This window comes from Rhagoletis pomonella, unplaced genomic scaffold (assembly GCF_013731165.1).
Source record: "Rhagoletis pomonella isolate Grant_MI unplaced genomic scaffold, Rhpom_1.0 Rhpom_scaffold_00403, whole genome shotgun sequence".
NCBI lineage: Eukaryota > Metazoa > Arthropoda > Insecta > Diptera > Tephritidae > Rhagoletis > Rhagoletis pomonella.
Window position 1 is genome coordinate 12331 of NW_023458957.1, and position 6810 is coordinate 19140.

Genomic DNA, 6810 nt, shown 5'->3' on the forward strand with positions numbered 1-6810 from the left:
TCTGAGAGTCTTGACTTATTTTTAAAAGACCACAATTATTGTAATAAACTTGTCATCGATATCAGAACATGCTGAAGTTCGCTTAATGCGCAGGGCTAGCCACGTAGTACGTAGCGCGACTTCGTGTGAACAGGACGGATCTACGTGAGTGCTGGGCTTGAGAGAGCCCACAAGGTTTGCTACGTTGCCAAATTGTAACTAATAAAATTCGTATAAAACTACTTATAATAAATGTATTTACACATAATAATATCATTCATCAATAATTAATTTTTTTCGACGATAGAAATTTACACCTAAATTTATAAATAATAAATAAGACCTTAACTGCATAATAAATCGAATTTTTGTATGAATATTTCACTTTATAACGCTCCTTAAACCTACTATATTACCATTATTGTCATTACATATTTAAAAACCCACAATCTCTTTTTAATAAGCTGCAAAACGTAGCATTCCATTTTGGTGTCTTCTGGGCCTCTGCAAGCTCTCGAGGTTAACTTTAGCCTGTATCATGGGCTACGCTCTACCTAGTGCTCTTTTGAGGAAATGTAAGTGGTATGGGTCTCCATAGACCCAATGGTCGCGTAAACTGTTCAGCTCTAGTAGGATTATTAATTATTTTGTATATAATTTTTATCAAGCGGGAATTTTCGCTTTTATATTTTTGCATAAGTTATTTTTACTTTCAAATATGCACTTACGCCATTCATGCTAAAACAACTACATACATACTGGAGCTTACTTAATTTCTTATCAAGTAAAATGCGAACAAAACTAGCTAAATAAATATGTGTAAACTGAATAATTAATACTCATAGCTGCACAACAATTTCGCATGTAAACTACTTCCGTTTTCTTATCTGCATATTAAAATGTAATGCGGTTCATTATAATGCCCACAAATACGTTGTATGTATGTATAGTATATAGACCGCACACGACCACACATATTTGATAAATATCCAGAGCGGTACTATTTTAAATTTTAATCAAATTAAAATGTTTTAATGAAATTTCTGCAATAAAACGTACTTCATAATATTTACATATTTACGTATGTAAACGAGTAAGTGAGTATGTACCACTGTACACATAACGGAAGTGCTTAAGTGCTGAAAGTGAATATTGTATGCATATGTGAGAGAAACATACTAATAGGCGCTTAACCCACACAAGTGATGTAAGTATACTTATAAGACGCAAATGCCTTATATACACACACATCTATATATGTATGTATGTATGTATGTATGTACATGTGTGTGCAGTATTTTTGTAATGAAGCTATTTAAACTCAAAATTTATACATTATGCATTATTCATTGGCCACAATGCAGATACTCGGCGGCTAAGTGAGTGTTCGCATGCTTTCGCAGGAGCCTACAAATTGCACTTTCAGTGTACTTACACGACATTGCTTGTGTGATGCTGTGAATGGGGTGTACACATATGTACATACATACATACATATGTGTACTCGTTGGCTTACACTTTCGTGGCATCTTCACATTCGCGTGTTCGATGCTTACTGCTCATCACTGACTGACTGCGCAATATCGTAAAAGCTAATATGATCTCATATACTTTGATTACTTCAACATTTCATGTTTGCAGTTTTCAAATTACATTATCACACTTTACTCACTCACATTGCTCTTATTCGTATGGCTTTTATTTGAGTTTTTATTGCGCTATCACTAGTGAGCAAGTAATTGAATATGTAGGTAAAGTTATCCGTGTCATCTAATAAGGTTGGTTGGCCATTCCACGGCAAATTATAGGGCGGTTGAAACTTAGAAAATCTTAATGGAAAAATCGAGTAAAAGATTTTAAATTTTAAGAACAAGCAATTGCTTAGTTTTTATTGAATCTGAAAAAAAAAATCCAAAAATAAGGAATGTTCTTGTTCGATAAAATAAAAATCATAAAATAACGAGTAAATTATATCGGAAAAATAGGAATGCAATTTTAACTGTCAAATTATGATTTTTATTATAAAATGGGTAGTTTACGATAGAATATACTAAAATCATTCAATCTGTTCGACAAGCTGATAATTATTGCAAATTATCATGTTTTGGCATTCGCGTAAGCAAAAAACTTGAAAAGTAGGGGGAATTGAGAGCGCGAGTGACAGTTGAGTTGGAGGGGAAGTTGCTAGTTCCTGCTGGAAAAACTAGCTAGTTCGCCAGCAAGAAAAACAGCTGATCACAGTCATCTGTTTGCAATTTATGAAAATGAAGAAAATTGTTTTGATTATTTTAAAGTGCAAAATAACTTATTAGAACCCAAAATGTTTTCCAATTTGAGAGATAATCGTTTGTTACTCTCCTGGAAGTTGCTGCTGGATACTTTTCACTGGAGATCTATTCGAACAGCCTAATTGTCCACGAAAAGTGCAAAAAAATAGCGCTTCTTTGTGATAAGTGAATTAGAAATCATCGTCATATAATCCTTATATAACATCATATGTTCTAAATCAGAAGTCGCAAAGCAATAACTTACTATAGATATTAATAATAATAGACATTAATATTTATATTGCATACATTTTATTCGGCCTACTTTGTGCTATGACGTTAATCTTAAAAAACTCCAGAATTTCAATTTGAAAACTAATTTCCAATTTCCTAAGCTTCACATCAGCGCATAAATGTCATTTGAACTTTTTGCCAAAGCTCATAAATTTTGCGCATTAAATGTTCTGCCAGCACGCTATTGCGCCATAAGGAAAGTATTACGGAACACACGAAAAGTGCCACTAAGGCTCCAACTTAGTAGAAAATAGAATTCCATTTGAAATTAAAATGGACGACAGATCTTTGGCAAATGCACACACACACACACACACACACACACACACACACACACCTATTAAAACGTGAGCGTGTAATAAAAGGTTAGTAAGCAACATTTTATCAACAGTTCACCGGCAATTTGTTGCAATTCTCAGCATCATTACGTGGACATAATAGAACGTGCGACATACATACACAACGCAACACAACACAACACAACACAAATGCACCGCTACACATGCAATAAAGCTCAACTTTGAGCGGCATTAGCACACGCACACGCACACTCGCGCTTATTGCTGAACTTCTTACACCCACAGTTCGAGTCTCGAACTTTCGAAAGTTTGCAGGTATTCTCCGATTTGGCGACTTATGGCAAAACTTAGTCTTTTATCTTGCATTATTTCCGAGCGATGATTGTTTTTTTCCCGCTTTTGCTTTGTACTGTTGTTTCGCGTAGCTATGGGCATTTTTTGTTGTTGTTGTATTTTGTAAACTTATTTTTTATTGCGCGCGAGATGAGCTCTTTGCGCTTAAAAAGTTTAAATGAAGCAGCAGCGGCAGCAGCATTCGTCTCCATAGGAGGAGAAGTCAAAGTGCCAACGCAAGATTGTAGCAGAAAGTGGCGAAAGAGCAAAAGTTTAAAAATTGCAAAAGTGTTGCACAAAATTGTGAAATTTCAAAGTAAGCGAGTAAGTATAATTCGTAAGCGCGTAAAACGGGTTGCATACTGCCAGACGCTTGCATGTACATATGTATGTATGCATGTACGTGTGGGTGTGGCTGTAGACGACAGGTGGCGAAAAGTTTCGCGCTGATACTTCACCTGCATAGTTGCATTAATTCGTAAACCTTTTGAGCGGCTTAAGCGTTCCGAGCTGCAGCAGCCATAGACACTCTTCCAACTGCGAGCGTCCGTCCCCCTTTTTGTTTAAACTAATAGCAAGTTTTGCTGGCAGGAACCACTTGGCAAGCACTTTTGGGCAATGCCCTCATAATTTATTACGAAATCGTTTAACACCGCGAAATTTATGCAATCTATTAGGTGCGGCTGAAGGTGAAGGCAAAGGCGCAAAGGCGCGCAGCGATGGTTCTGTTGAAGACGAGCTGATGCATGAAATTGTCACTACAAAGGAATTCAAATGTGAAGCGCATGGACTTGAGGTATTGCAAGAGTGTTTCGATAGCAAAGAGAATACGGAAGGATACTTCAGAACAATTTTAATCTTTTCCGGTCCTTGTGAGGCTGCGAGCTCAAAACGTATCGTTTTTGTTAAGTAAAATAAGCGAAAAATATTTTTCAGTCGCATAGAAATATAATGTTGCATTTTAGTACAGCCAAATAGAGTCGAAGATTGGTCATCAATTCTGTTTGAAAATCTACTGTGAGTCTAGTCCCTAGATTTGTATTCCTTGATTTGCGGGGTTCAGGGTATAGGAGAAATGTCGAAATTTTGAAAATACAGGTGGTTAACCAAATTGAAAGCACTGTTCTGGCAAATTTTTTTTAGTTTCACTTTTATTTCAACATATTTTGATTAAAAGAAAAATACTGATAAAAATAAAATTTTTCATAAAAACAGGATTGAAATCTTGAAATTCCTGCCCGTAGTTTGTTTGTAAGTCAAATATGAGTGGCATTGTGCTACTATGATATCACGGCCGAGTAATCATACCCAACTTATGTACAGTAGTCGAAAAAATTATAGCCGCACCAAATTTTGACAAGTTTTAAAATATTATTTTTGTTGTTATTTAATTTCAGTTAGTTTTTTATAGTTCGTTCTTTACCAACATTCTTATAAATACAAGCTTTTTACATAGCGCCTTTGTAAGTGGACTGCTCAAATTTGGAAACATGAATTTCCACGGGTTTTGTTAAAGAACGAACTATATTTTTTTTTAAATATAACAAAAGTTCAATAACAACAAATATAATACGTTAAAACTATAATTTGTTGATCACTGTATGCATATTTTTATATCTTTAATTGGACCTTCACATTGTACATAAAGGAAGTACATAACAAATTTAAAAAAATTAGTGCCTTTTTTGAAGTTCGTTTTACCTTTTTCAAGTTTAAGTGCCTTAAAAACCTACATTTCTACATTTCGGGGGGAAGCGCGGGGGGAAGCCCCACCTACGCCCCCCTAAATACGGCCTTGGTTGTGGGCATCTCACCAAGTAAGCTCAACATAAATTTAAAAATTTAGCTGTGGGTATCTGCGCGTTTACTTTTATTTTTGAGATTTTGAGATCACCGTTACGGGGGATAGCAAGTGGTTTTCATCCGATTTCAAACATTTTTAACATGATGCTTAAGGAAAGTAAGAGCAATGTTTGTACCAAATTTGGTCGAGATCGGTGAAGTAGTTTTTGAGATTTATATATATGATACAAGTGGGTGGTGGCACGCCCATTTTCCTAAAATTCTATGAAAAACCAGTTTTTCGCTAAAGAGCCATTGTACATATACATATATAAATTTTGAGTAAATATTTACGAGTTATACCAGAAGAATGAATGTGCAAATTTATCACTTTTGAGTTATTGGGTTGAGTGATGGCGCTATGAAATTGCATACTCGAAATTTCCATAAACAAATTTATTGAAAAGTTTGAAGTTTTTATAAAAATGTTATGAGTGTTTTTTTTAATTTTCTACAAAATTAAATACCTTTATCTGTATAGGTTTTCTTTTAGTATGAAATATATTTAAAATAATGGATTGTTGTATTAATTCACAAAATTCTACCTCAGTACAAAAAAAACCTGGTAAGTTATGCGCCAGTGTACATACATACATACAAACCAAAAACTACATTAACAAGTTATGCGCACCAAGGCCCAATTTTAGATGGCCTATTTGAGTAGCGATCGTTGATCAACTTCGAAAATTAATTTTCAGATCATATATGTAATCTGGACTTAAATTGCCAATATTGACAATTTAATATGCAACCCTGTGTTTGTACTAAACAACCAAGATTTATAGATAGGTTGTTTGATCAATCTTGCCGAAGAACAATCAGCTGTTTAGTACAAAATTTAAACAAACAAACAAATGCAACAACAATTTCAAAAAGCAAGCAACAGTGTTGCCATTTGTTTGGCACACTTAAATAAAATTGATCTGTAGCCCCACGAAATTTAAATGGCACTTAAATAACAGTCCAAAACCAAACTTAAGTGCCATTTAAATATTCATTTGAAATTGGCCCTAAGACAATCAGAACACAACAATCGTACAACAAACACATCATTTTGATAATCAGCAAAATTTGCTTTGAAATCAGCCTCTCGGGTGACCCCACCTTGTATGAATTCGCCTTGATGTGTATGTTGAAATGTGACATTGAATTTTCTACATTTCTACCTTAGCTCCGGAATTATAAAACACCTTGAGTTCGCCCGGGCCTAAACCGTCCAATACATTTTAATGCTGGGTACTATTGGATCCATCACTTTCTTTCAGGGGAAGATCGTACGGTGTACAATCTGTAGAATTAGTGAATTTATTCCCGAATGCACCAAAGTTGGATAGAACACTAGATGGAAGCGTCTTTATCAGCCTAAAGTTTAGGCTTCCAAACCACTCCACTGTTTTCCAAGCATTGGATGCTCACAAATCCAATACCACCCAAGGATGCGAACTTATACACCGAGAACCGATCCTAACCTTATGGAATTTATCAACTTATTGGAAAAAATATTTCAGCAAATCTTGTATGGTGAATTTTGACAAAAATTCTAATTTTTATGATCATTAAAACCTTACATTCAAACATCGTTACCAAGTGGTAATTCGTTACACTTTATGTCTAGTAAAAATTCAAGTAGTACCCATCAGCTCGACAATTTATGTACATACATACTTCCTTAAATATAAATTTTAAACCCACTTCCATGTTCGACATCGTCCTTTACATCATTGCACTAAAGTTTTACGAACTCACCTGCAAGAAAAGAGAAGACATAAAAGACACAAATTAATATGGACTTCGGA